This window comes from Talpa europaea (assembly GCF_964194135.1).
Source record: "Talpa europaea genome assembly, chromosome: 4".
In the NCBI taxonomy this organism is placed as follows: Eukaryota; Metazoa; Chordata; class Mammalia; order Eulipotyphla; family Talpidae; genus Talpa; species Talpa europaea.
In genome coordinates this window covers 77,121,583-77,136,398 of record NC_140070.1, presented here as the reverse complement: position 1 = coordinate 77,136,398, position 14,816 = coordinate 77,121,583, and positions in this window count along the sequence as shown.

Genomic DNA, 14,816 nt, shown 5'->3' with positions numbered 1-14,816 from the left:
GCCAATGTGCACAGGTTGTAGTAGACATAAAAATAAAAATGATTATTGCCTAAATAATTGTCAGCACTTTTTACATAGAATCCCTAATTTTAATAATAGAGAAAAATAATATGTCTTAAGTACTTTTTAAAGTACATGTTAGAATCATTTAAAAGAAAAATAATGAAAATGATAATATATTGAACATGGTTATACTAACATCATTTAGATATATTATCTTCCTCTACTATTAACATAATTCTATGGGATAATAGTCACACTTTTTTTTTTATATATGAGGAAACTGAGGCTCAAAGATACATGTTATTTCTCCAAGATCATATAAGTGTAAAATTAAGCCTGGATTTGAAATCAAATCCACTTGCCCTATACAGTCTCTTTCCAAGAACTCACACTGTCTACAAACATTTTTCTAATTTATATGAACTCTTCTCATTAAACTGGAAATGCATATGGATAATGATGCGCTTCAGTGGTTATATTAAAAACAAAATGCTGCCTGGTTTAAATTTTATAACTGCCTCACACTGTTGTTAGATAAGCAGTTTGCTGACTCCTATCACTTTCAGTCATGCTCCTTATTTGGCAGGTGTGATAGCCCAACTTCAGGAGAAGGTACAAGTCACTGATTACATGAATCAAGGAGGAAAAAATGTCCATTTCTGCACATAGTAAATATTTATCAGACTTGTCTTAACCATGCTCCTCATAATTCCTAATTTCCAAAAGTCCTATTCCTTAGGACACACATTTTTTTTTCCTTTGTGGTCTACTATAGATAGATGACCAATTGATAGTTATATTTATATCTATAACAATGTAGACTTTATATATAAATGACATCAAATATATTTGTAAAATTATGAATTACTCTTAATAAATAATAACTCAGAGATAAATATTTTCATATAACCCACAGAATTACTCTCATATAAGACAGAATACAGTTGAAGTTTACTTATATTGATATTTTAAGGTCAATTGTATAGATTTTTTCAGTCAAATAGCAAAGATAGGTTTTAAAGACTTATTTGAAGACAATCTACAAAAATGATCCCTGCATCTTTTCATTTTGTTTTGTTTTTCCTCTGAGTAACTGATTGGTTGAAAGTTATCAAAAACAGCAATTTTCCCTTGGAAGACTGAGTTAGGGAAAGCAATTTCAGCTATGAAGTGAACATGACAGGATCTTTATCTAGGAATAATAGCTGCTATTGTCACTTGTGGTCTCTGCACTTAATGTATTTGTGTCTGCAGCATGACCCTTATTATGATTTGCAATGTATACATTTTTGAGTAGCAGTTAAAATATCTAACCTCTTGGTACAATCTCCTCTCCACACTCCCTTAGTATAAAACATCTACTATGTTTTAAGAATTTAGGATTCTCTGAAATAAGGTACCCAGATTAAGTACTCAATTCAAAACATACTTATTGGTAGCTCCATGGAAAAATTGTAATATCACATTGCTAATGCACATTTTATTGTGCCTAACATGTTGTGCCTTTAAATAATACTACGCTAATTCACAAGAAGATCCTGTAAAGTTACTTCTTAAAATATTTTTCATATGCATTGCCTCTTTTATAAAATGAAATTACATCTAATTATATCAATCAAATCCTTGATTTTTAAAACTTTAAGAACAATTTTAAGTTCACAGGTAAATGGAAGTAGGTATAATGGTTTGCCTTATACTCCTTGTCCTCCACCAAGGCATAGCCTCTTTCGTTATCAATACCACCACCACCACAGTGGTATATATGTTACAAATGATGAACTCATATTGCTAAGTCATAATCACCAAAGTCCTTAATTTACATTATTTGTTAATTATTGGTGTTGCACATTCTATAGGTTTGAGCAAATGCAAGACATTTATCTGTCATTATAATATCACACAGAGTTTTTTCACTGTTTAAAATTCTCTTGGCTCCATCTATTCATTCCTCCATCCACAACCCCAAATTCCTAGCAACTTTTATCTTTTTACTGTCTGCGTAGTTTTACCCTTTGTAGACTGTTATATGTCGGAATCACACTATGTAGTGTTTGCCGATTGACTTCTTTCACTTGGTAATTTAATTTTTCAAATATATTTTCATAGCCTATTTCTTAATATCATTGAATGATTTTCTGTTGTTTGAATGGACCAGAGTTTCTTTACACATTCAACCTATTAAATTGGCTGCTTCTAAATTTTGGTAATTATGAATGAAACTATTATAAATATCCACGTGTAGGAAGTCATCAAAATGCATTCCAAAGTGACTATTCCATTTTGCCTTTCTATGAGCAATGGTGAGAGCCCTTTTTACACCATATGCTCACCAGCATTCCATGTTGTCAGTGTTCCTGATTTCAGCCATTCTAGTAGGTGTGAGAAAATATCTAATTTTGTTTCAATTTGCATTTTCCTGATCACATATGATGTCTGGAGTATTTTCCATGTGCTTATTAGCCCCAATAAGAGGAAGTTTACAAATGAAGTTAGTATTTATTACTATCATAAATAAATAGGGAAAAACCCTTTTAACTGATATCTGTCACTTATAATTTCCAATAATGTTAATTCACTACTCATAGAGAAAACCTACCCATTCATTTATGATTTGGAAAACAGAAAGAATTTTCCCTTGATATTTGACCGACCATTCCCTAAAAAGTTGAGTTCAATAATTCTCTTAATTATTCCTAAACAATGTGGAAGTTTTAGGAAATGAGGAAGAGGCTTTACACATTAGTTAATTTATTCTGAAAATATATATTTACCACCATCAATATAAATAGCACAATGGGCATAAATGAGTAAAAATCAAAACTCTGGTTTTCATGGGCACTACATTAAGTTTTTTGCAATTTATGTCAGTGACACTATACATTTATTGATTATATTTCAAAGTGGAGACAAAGTTAAGTGAAAATGAAGACTGACTTTTAACATGTTGTATTTTTGCCCTAAATGCAGTTATTGCAATGTGCAATTAGGAAGAATTATGTGATAAATATGAATTTTCACTTCTAGGTAGACTTTAAATTATACATATGCAGTTAGCCTACTAAGAAGTTTCTTCCATTTTCAGAAATGTTGTGCAAGTCTATTACTTTCTATATACAATGGACCACAAAGTGAAGTCTTGAAATTGAATACCTGAAATCTTTTGTTTTTGTGAGGAACTGTTGTCATTGAAATAGAGAAAGATGAAGTAGCTAATTAACCTTTAAAAGGCTTTTCAATCCATGCCTAGTGAAAAATGTTTACAGTATTCTGATTTATAATGTTTTCTTAGTCTTTGAAAAATGATGTAGAAAGTTTAACTGTGATATTGAGTTGAGTTTGTCTGACTTTGATACTGAGTTTGTGTTTTTCTTTGTGACATTCCATCATAAGCTGGATGATAGCTTTTTATCAGGAGTTCTTATAAAGTCAACTCACACTACTTACTTCTATTAGAAACTTTATCTCAGTTAAATAGAATGAAAACACTTGGCATACTCAATGAAAAATGTATATTTGTATACTTAAAAAAATTAGGAAAGATTTGTTTTGCCACTCTTCCAGTGATTGTTGATATATAAGTCAATATAACTTGTATAAAGGTGTGTGGGTTTCTTATAATTTGATGAGTTTTGTTTCTCTGTTGCTTTATGTCAGGCTACAGGATATATTTTTTTAATTTAAAAATTAGCTCCAGTTGCTAATCTCAGATATTTTCTCTTTAAATATCCTCTTTTTTCTCAAAAAATCTAAAAGTTGGGGATATGGATTACTTGCACAGAAGCATCAATAGATTAATGGACAGAGACCATAACTGACTTCAGTATTACAAGTATGCTTCATCTTCAGTTAATCACTACACTGATCACTATTAAGGTGGCAAGGGCAGATTTCCCATCTAAAATATTTTACTGGGGCCACCCTGTTGGCACAGCAGCTTGAGCGCCGTGCTATGAAGCTGCTGTCCTCAGCCTCTGCAGCCCGGGCTCAATTCCTGCCTGCCAGGGAGAATCCCATATGGGGTAGCAGACCTCTCCTGCCTTGCCCGCTGCTCCCCTCAGCAGTGTCTTTGGTCCATCTGCCTGTTCTGCTCCCCGCTGTCTCTGTGGAATTCTCTCAATCTCCTGCACCTCTGACTGTACCCCAGTTCTTGTATAAATAAATCTTAAAAAAAGTAAAAGAACCCAATGCCTATTTAAAAAAAATAAAAAAAAACATTTAACTGAATAATTGTCACAACATGAAAATATACATGGATGTCTAATATATGCAAAGATATTTTCCTTCATAAGCATATAAAATGCCCCCTTAACACAACAGGAAATTGCTTTTTTAACTTCTTTTCCTGTTTTAAAACATCCATTGTAATGATTATTACTATATCACTGTTCCATAACATTGTCTATTTCACTTGATTGACTCCTTTGTTGCAGTTGTATTAAATGCATTTTATTTTTAACATTTTTTTTAATCTGAGGAGGAAAAATATTAATATCCTTGCCTCAATCAGTTAATCAGAATGACTAAAAGTAAAGAGGTCTTTGAAGACACTTTATTTCCATGGATTGCTCTTAGATTTAATGTCAAATATAGTGAATGAAGTTTTTTCTTTTCAGTAAAATACATTTTCTTTGTGTATTTTCAAAAGCTGCTTTAACTCACCTTTAAGAAAAAAAAAGGGGGGGTTTTATGTTCCAATAGAATTCTCTTGTCTTCATTTATTCATCATTAGGCCAAGTGCTGGAAGGAAATCCTTTGTGATTTATTCATTTTGAAATCATCTTTTATTAATTAAGGTGGAAGTACATTTACAACAATCACTGGTAAATGATGTGAAAAAATATTTAGCCCACTCTTCTTGATTGTAATACATTTGTTGAAGATTTTTCATGGTTTCAAATTGGCATTTAGAAACTTGGCTAGGTTTAAGTGATGAATATTTTGCTATATATAATAATACAAAAACTAACCTTGTGTCTTTCACCCTCCCCATTTTCAGTATAGGTTTTCTAAATGCTGTTTGCTTATTCCTTGAGTGTGACAGAGAACATGTATTTCCCTGACAAGAAACAGAACATTAGGAAAGCTTAAGTTTCAAGTAAGATAATTACCATCCCAACTAAATATCTTTTCTTTTTGGCTTAATTCTGAGTTTATTTTGATTAACTCCCATCAAATCATACAATGACAACTTAATGTTTTTTTTCTTTTCTTTTCTTTGAAGTTCATCACAGAAGATTCTATTTCTAGGAATTAGGGATTTTCCTTTTAATTCAAATTTTTATATGTCAAATATCTCAAGTGTCTGTAATTAGAGATTCTAGTTATAAATGTTTCCTTGTATTTCAAAATTAAATAATGGACAATGCCAGTGTTGGTTGGACAAAACAAAGCAAATAAACACACCGATAAATTCTGATTTTCAGCCTTGAAAAGGGTATAAGTGAAATCTTGTAAACTCAGCAAACCTAGGCTTCGAAATCAGTAGGTATAGAGAATATCAAGTTGAGGGGTGTTAGAGAGTGAGGGGAGATTGGTTAGAGAGGTATTATGTTGTTTTTCATTACAATATTTGGGATTTTAAAAATAAATTCATTTTATTTTAATTGAAGTAAAACTGATATACCTCCATCAGGAATTACCACTGTAGTGCACCCACCACCAAATTGAGGCATAGGGCAAGCAGAGAGCCCTTTGGGTCAGAATAGAAGAGGAAAAGCCTGGAGAAATAAGGAGGGCTCCAGATATAAGGGCAACAATCTCCAAAGGGAACTAATCAAACACCCCAGTCCTAGGGGCAACAGGACATTCCAGAATAAGGATGATAAAGAAAAGTATGCTAAGATAAGGGCTGGGACACCGGGACTTGGTTCTGGGCACAGAGACATTTAAGCAGTGAGTGAGACCACCTAGGACTAACCAATCACAAAGAGACTGGTGGGGCTTTAGAATAATTAGGGAAAGAAGGTCTATATTCCCTGAGGCAGGATTCCACTTTGGCTTCCTTGCCCCTCCTGGCCTGGTTCCACTGGCCTGGGAGTCCCACTTTATTTCTGTTCCTTTTCTCCTCAATGAACTTATTTCTCTCTCTAAACAAATCTGCCTCTTTTCACTTGCTTGCCTGAGCATCAGTGAAGTTCCTGCTGCAACTTCCTGAGACACCCACCCTTTGTGATCTAGAGGCTGGGATTCAGTGCTGCCACTCCACTGAGAATCCATTCCTGGCTGGTGGACTAGGCCTGAAAACCTGAAACTATGGTATCAAAATCATCCATATTCCACCACCATAGACCATTGTCTTTCCTTCCCTCTTTATTCGTATAAATCCTATTCCTTCTCCCCACTTCCTACTCCCTTTTCCCTCTTCTGGTGCTTCAGTTCTGTGGTCAGCTATCGTGGGTTAATTTTTTTTTGATTGATTGATTTATTTATACAAGCACCGGGTACAGTCAGAAGCGCAGGAGTGTGAGAGAATTCACCAGAGCCAGAGTGGAGGGCAGAACAGGCAGACTGAGGAAGTAAACTGCTGAGGGGAGCAGCAGGCAGCAGGAGAGGTCTGTGCACCATGTGGGACCGTTGCCTGGAGGCCAGGGATGCAACCGGCGCTGCAGAGGCTGCGGGCAGCTTTGCAACCCAGCGCTCAACCACTGCGCCACCGGGGAGGCCCAATCATGCATTAATTTTTAAACTTGTCTTTATATATGATTATTAGTTTAGTTACTTTATATTCCAGATATTAGTGACACCACACTGTATTTATCTTTTCCTTCTAACTTATTTCACTTGGCATTATCTCTTACAGCTCCAGCCATGTTGCTGCGAATGGCATGAACATATTTTTTTGATCGCTTAATAATATTCCGTTTTGTACATATACCAGACCTTCTTGATTCATTCATCTATTCTGTTCTGGTGTTTAGAAGCCCAGGTTTTGAGAAGAGACAGCATGGTTTCAAATCTCAGTTCTCATTTTCATCAGTGATTTTTTTTTTCAGTTTTTTTTTTTAATTTAATTTAATTTTTTTTTAAATAATAAATTTTATTTTTATATTCCCCCATACAATTGCAAATGCCCCATTCTGACCCCAATCCTTCCCCTCCCGCCCCCCACCCCCCAAACACTGTCTCTGGTTCATAGTTTTCTGTTGATTTTGATTTTCACTTTCTTGTATTCATTTTCCTGGCCCCTTATTTAAGTTCTCTAGATTCCTGCTATGAGTGAGACCATCCGGTATTTTTCTTTTTCTTTTTGGCTTATTTCGCTGAGCATGATCCCTTCCAGCGCCATCCATGTTGCTGCAAATTGCATGTGTTTATCTTTTTTGAATGCTGAGTAATATTCCATGGTGTATATGTACCACATCTTCTTGATCCAGTCATCTATTTTTGGACATTTGGGTTGTTTCCAAAGCTTAGCTATTGTAAACAGTGCTGCTATAAACCTAAGCCTCAATTATTCATCTTAAAAGTGTTGTATAGGACAGTACATATCACAGGATACTGATGGTTAAGCAATTTAATATAAATAACCATTTTCTCTGTAATCCTGGTAAATTCTCAATAAATATTCACTAAATAGTCACTAGTCTTTCTAAAATTATTTTTTGGATCAATATTTAACAGTCATTTGTATACTTTTATTTCAATATTATTCTACTTTAAATATTCTGAAGTAAATACACTTAGAACATTATAAATATTCCAAAAATACATGTTGATGCAATAATGTTTCTGTGATACTTGAATATATACCTCATTTTTTTTTTACCTCTTACTGTTTCCATTTTCTACCCTCTATTTCTCTAGTCCTTTATTTTCAACTTTTTTCTTCCACTCCTTATTTTCCTCATTTTCATCTCTTTCCCTCATCTTTCATTTATATAATTTCTATGCAGTAAACCATTAAAAAAAGAGCTTTTAGGGCCTCCCTGGTGGCACAAGGGGTTAAGACGCAGCACTGTGAAGCTATCTGTGGCCACTGCAGCATGAGTTTGATCCCTGGCCAGGGAGGTGACCCATATAGCATAGCAGACCTCTCATGACTAGCTGCTGCTCCCCTCAGCAGTTTATTTCAGTCAATCTACCTGTTCTGTTCCCCACTCTGTCTCTGGTGAATCCTCTTACCCCACACACCTCTGACCTGTACCCCAATTCTTGTACATAGATAAATAAATCTTAAAAAATAGCCTCTAATTTATCAATAACTTATATTTTCATTTTTTGTGAAAATTTTAAAGAACTGAAAATTCCATTGACTTTTTATAACTTGCCTGTGAATGCAACCATTTATAATTTGTACTCATCAGCTATGGATAAGAAGAAAAAACTACCACAATTTAACCTTTGTGTTAGAAGACCCACACAGAAAAGTAGGGACTCATGTATAATAAATATTTTCCACTTATTTCATAAAGAAACTAACATCAAGTGTCCATTTCTGAAAACTGTCTGAACTGATCACAATAAACAGGGAAGAACTTAGCAGAATGAATGTCTTTTATAATCAGGCATTACATTACGTGTTGAGTAGGGTGATAAGTTCCTGTTCTATCCTATTTTATAAAACCAGGGGAAATTACATGGATGAAAGAAGATCACATAGCTTATTCCCTTTAGTTCCCCTAAATTTCTTATACTTAAGCATAGTATAAGACAGGAGATGGAAAAAAAATTAAGTTAGACACATCACTGAAAGCATAGCATACTAAAAGAAGAGTTCCTTATGATCGAAGCTGAGGACAAATTTACAGGCAAGAAATTTGGAAACAAAAGACTAAGTCATTTACCAGAGCTTCGGGTTTATATTGCCTAGAACTAGATGAGGAAGAGGATTCAACCCAAAACAACAAAAAAAAAACAATCCTTTCCTTAAACAATTCCAGATCCACATTTTAAACAATGAACTTTTACCTACAGTTTCTTCCATCAACTTGCCCTATGTTTTTCCCTGTTATTAAAACATTTAACAGTCTAAAAAATGAACATGGAAGAATTTAAGAGACAACAATTCCAACAGTGCTAATTTGTGAACAAGTACTTTTGTCTTTTACCCTTTTTACTCCATTGATATTGATCAGTTTTTAATATACATATAGATTCATATTATCTTAAAAGTAGATACATGATTCCTAAATAACATTGACTCTTTTTCTCACAAACTTACTCTTTTCTATGACAATCAATGAGAGCTAGATAGTCAGGTCTGTGTATAGAAAGTTGTCTAAACTGAAAGGGTGGAATCCTAAAAATATGAATCTGTAAGCTTGCATATATATTGCCTTCCTCTCCTTCTAAGGGAGTTAAAGAACTTAATCTCCCCAATGGAAGCAAATTGTCAGTGGGAAAAGAAGAACATGTTTCCTGCGTTCTTAGCTTGAGAAATATTTATAAATCTCCCTGTGTTTCAACATCTGGTATGTTTCCAGGTCTCTGAATTACATCACCTTTTTAACATTCATTTTACTTGTTTCATTACTTATTTAATTGAGCTATTATTTGAGTTTTCCAATCAGGTATTACTACCATAGAGCAGAAACTGAGGGGAAGATCCTCCAGAGTTACTACAGGGGGTTGTATTCATAAAAGTGTATGTACATGGGTCTCACCATGAATGAACTCCCCAATCTGCCCTCTTATCTGCCATTTCTTTTCTGAATGAACCCTATTTATTGCTGTGATGACCGATTGTTTTGCTTGAGGTCACCATTAATAAATGTAGGATTTTATGGGCATTCTTGCATTTTAACATTCACTACCAACATTATTACCCCCTTTCACAGAAAAGACTCTGAGTGACAGATAACTTGCTCACACTCAACTAGTTGTTACTTAATTTGGGTCCAAGTTATTAGCCCACATTATTTAACATTACGCCATACTGATACTCATTAAACGCAGCTCCTAATTATGCTAGTAAATACGTGATGCTAGCTCAGATTAATTGACATAGGACAACTTAAAAGATATATTTCAAAAGAGGTCTGATGTTAGAGATCTCACAGCAACAATTTCTAGCATATTCATAGTTCCCAAAATGGTCATTGCCTTTATTTTTAGCAGCTGGAAAAATGGCAATCACTCATAGAAATCCATTTATCTGGGGAAAAGAGCTATGAACTTCAATTCATGGTGGTCATATTATTATTATTTTTTTGGTCATATTATTTTAAAAAATGATTTTTGTTTTTTTCTGTTTTCTCTTACCATGATCCATTAATATTTTACTTAAATGTGCATGGATCATTCCATAATATTACTATCCCTTGCATAATTAAAATTCTGTAAATATATTTAAGAAAAAATATCTATCTAACATTCTAAATTGTACTGAACAAACTGCTTAACCAGAGGAGAAAACTTTGTTTGATGACTGGATAACTCTAACTTTTATGACATACTTTATTAAAAATATTTAAGTTTGTCCAATACTCAAGACACTAGTCTTGAAAATACAATGCTAAACAAGATAGACAAAATCTCTGCATCATGGAGTCCACACATTCAGTGACTCTGGGAGAATTTAATAAATTTCCTAAAGAAAATAAAATATAAAATTGAATAATCAAATTCAGAGTTTGGCATTATATTCAGAAATTACAGAGAGCTAAGAACAAAAATTTTGATTTCATACTTAAACAATAAAAATATAAATGACGTATTCTCTCTGGGAGGATATATCTGACTGCTGATGATTCCAGAACAGATTTATCATCACATATATTTTCTAGAATACCACTTTATCCTTAAGAACTGATCATTCTTAATTGTCTATGAATTGTCTCCAGTATTTGCATCTCCGGGTATATATAAGTAGTATATTATAGGCAGTCCTAATTTGTGAACTGATTTAGCTAAGGGATTAAGAAGTAATTCACTTTCACAGAGGTAAAAATAGAAAGGAATTTGTCACAAAATCATCTGAACCAAGTACAAAATGTAACACTATATATTAGGCAATTATTACTTCTCTTCCTCTTCCCTGATGCTGCCTATCACCTCTAACTATTCCAAGATGGAGAAAGGATGAAGGACAAGTTCTAAAGTAGTAAACCAAAAATATTCTTTTATTTATGTTTCCCATTGTACAAAATTTTAAGAAGCAAATATAGATATAGACATGTATATAGATATCTATATGGAAGGGGTGTATGGAAATTATTTCTTTCCTTGACCTCTAAGCTTGATGAGTAGAAATCTCATGTCTATCTATCTTAAACCTAAATTCAACATTCTCCACTCCAGCTCGTTCTATGGATATCTTGTTAAGTTAGGCATTTGAGACTCACTCTTTCACTTCTAGTGTGTACATTATGTGCTTCTCTGTTCTACCTAAAGTCAAGGCATTTTTCTGTTCTCATTATCCAAATTAGGTGCCTGTCTACATTGATACCCTTTTCCAGTAATATACCTTTTAAGTTTAGCTACACTTTTTATATAGGATTTGGCTTTCTTATTTACAGTGGCAGAGTCTGAAGGGATACTTTTTCTGTACTGACTTGCAGTTATGAACAAAATTATTGAGCTAAAAGCCTGATAGCCTGGTTTTATATCTTGAGGACAAAAATAAAAGTGCCTGTGAAGATACATGAAACCCTTAACTAGACTAGAAGACAGAAAGAGAATGGGGGGAAAAAAACACCATCTCAGGCTTAAAGGAAAATAAGAGATTGTGAGAACTTATTCTCTTTAAGGAACAAAAGTTCTGCTTCATCAATATTTTCTGGTACCTCTAATATTTTTAAAATCAGCCTTTGCAACAAAGGAGTTTCTTGGCTTATGGAAGGACTATCCTTGCATCATCTCAACAGTTGGACAGCTGAATCATAGCTAAAATTGGTAGCTCATTTTAACAAGTAATCAAAATTAATGTCACTAATAATGGGACAAATTGGTGTGCTGTACCTTTTGAATGTGATGTACTAAGAACACAACATGCATTTCTCCCAAAAAGTCTATAATTTGGCACTGGTCATCAGGAAATGTAGGTAGGCATCCACCTAGGGGGATACAATGCTAAGCAATACGAGAAAAGTTTCTTTCCTAATGAAGCCTGCATTCTGGTGAACATGGAAAAAGTAGAGTTGCCTCTTTATTAAAATTTATCTGCTTGCAACTGACTAATCTACCTCCATTACATGTACTCTGAGCTAAAATGGCACCATCTCTAATTTAATTAAGGAATAAGTTCTGAACAGGACTCTGTGTATCTATTCTTGCCTTCTATAAGACTAATTCCCTTTCCTGCAAATCTTTGCAGAGATCCCACCTTTTCAAAGAGACTGTCCCATAAATTTCTATGCAATACTGCACATTTTTTCCTACTCAGGATTCCTATCTGATTTCACCAGATCTGTTTTCTTCATTTCACAGTGAAAAAAGTAATCAACTTCCATTATTAGTGCTAATGAAAGAAGGAAGTAGCACATTATATATATAATCCTACCCTGAGTTTTGGATTTAATTGCATGATTTTAAAACAAACTGCATAATGGTGTTTCATTTTGAAAAGCAATAAATTAGTTTATAACCATTGTATATAACATGTGATAATGAACACACATGCAATATAGTAGACATTAACCAATCAGGATCTCTGTAAATAATCTTTAATGATATACCAGTATCTACAGCCCCATCTGTTGTGATAGGAAAATACAATAGATGGTTTAAAATTTTCTCTCTTCTAATAAACCTCCAAGATAGTCATCCATACAAAAATATGTAAGTTTTTCATGTTGTAACCAATTCCTATTTCTTGAATACCTGTATTTTTCAGATACTCCTAATCTGATTCCTGTGATAATAAGTCAATATCTCACTTTGGAGGAAAGAAAACAGTTATTCAAAAAACATTTATCATTTTGATCATTCATTCAATGCACTTATCGAGCATCTAATATTTTGTAACTTCTGGGGTTGGAACTTGAACTACAAAGACAAATGAGAAACTCTTGTAATTAGGGAACTCAGATCTATCAGGAAGACAGGCCTATATAAAAACTTGTTTTAAATTAACAAAAGTTTCTACACTAACAGTGTGAATAAAGTCATTATGGGTCACAAAGTAGAAAACTGATAGAGCAATACTATATGCTTATAAACATTTTAAATTTCCTCACGAGTTTCCAGAAACAACAATGATAATTAATCAAAATGAACCTTTGTCCTTTAACATAATCATATTTTTCTCTCTTAAATTTGTGTTTGATTATATATGAGTTAGTTTTCACAGTCTTATAACTATTAAAGAGAATGGATGTCATTTACTGACCAAAGGAAATATTGATCCTTGGAGAAGAAGGTACTAAATCCTACCTACAAAGAAAGTGCAGGCATTCTAGCAGTGTTGTTAACTAAAAAATCAATAGACCTCTCATCTCCTGGCATTGTGAGAGTTTGGCTATATGTGTGAATGCATGTGGTTTCCATAGTCTGAATACCTTGTGGAGCCCTGAACGCCACATATTTAAAATGACAACTCTGTATTTACCCTGTCAAAAATTTCAGGTTCAATATCTGGTTCACTTAGAAACTTCATATTACAGCTAGTATGATATGATAGATGACTCAAAATGGCATGCAATAGAAACAGTGATTCTTTCTTGGGGGCATCTGGAAAATAGATTTTACAAAAGTTTATCCAAGAAAGTATGGAAAGGAAGATGTTGCTGTTTGCTAGATCATTTTAAATAAAATGAATTACTCTAGTGAATTTTTAAGGCTATCTATCCTTTTCGATAATTTATCATACATAACTGGATTTCACAAGAGAAAAAAATATCAGTGGAAAAAATAAAATCAATGATTTTCAAAATAAAAACACCCCACAAGTTTTCTGTATATTCAAAATTATATTCCTATAAAGCAATGAGGACAATAAAACCTTCTCTGTCCTCCAACCTGGAGAACTGAACCTTCTAATATATAAGTTTTAGTTCCAGTGTTTTTTGAAGGGATGTAAAATTTCCAGAGACAAAAAAGTCCTTTTTTTAATTGCACAACCCGTACTAGGAATGAGAATAAAATTTTAGAACTAAAACTTACTGTTGATTGGTAATGAGAATATGGATTCTAATTCCATTGCTAGTTTACCTATAATATAAGACATTTATAGGAAAAAATGACAAAAAATTTGCCATATAAATCATGTATTATAAAACATAAAGACTTTCCTTCTGTGCCAAGGTTCCTATTTCTTCTGATTATGGTAAGAAACAATGAATTAAATTCTAAAAGATCTATAATTTCCAGAGAGATTTCTAATGACTTTATAAGATCATTGGAGATTTATACAAGTATTTTTTTTTAAGTTAGCAATTAAAAGTCTACAATTATGTCGTTAGTATTCAGCCCACCTAAGCAGCCAGAACATTTTCCTTCCTAGATATGACAAGAGACCAAGAGATGATAGTAAAAGAAATTTCAAATCAAAAGGGTCACAGAAGCTTAAATGGAGGCTATTTAAAGCATATTAAATTCCGTCCTTTAGAAAGACTTGCTCTATATTCAAATGTGATTTTTTTTTAAACTCGAGTTTGACATTAAAATAACATCACTATAGTCCCCTACACTAAAGTTTAGTGCATTTTGACTTCTTAAATCTGTTAGAGAGTCAAAATATCTATAGGATTGTAGGACTGAATGCTTTTGTTTGTTTTCTTGTTTTTTCTCCACTATGTATGGTGTACCAATTTTAGTTAGAATTTAACTTCATATTACTAATCATACGGATGTATATTAAAGGAGATATTTTGCATATTATGATTGTTTTGTCCATAAAAGGTGCTAACACAATCAAATGGTAATATATAAATATA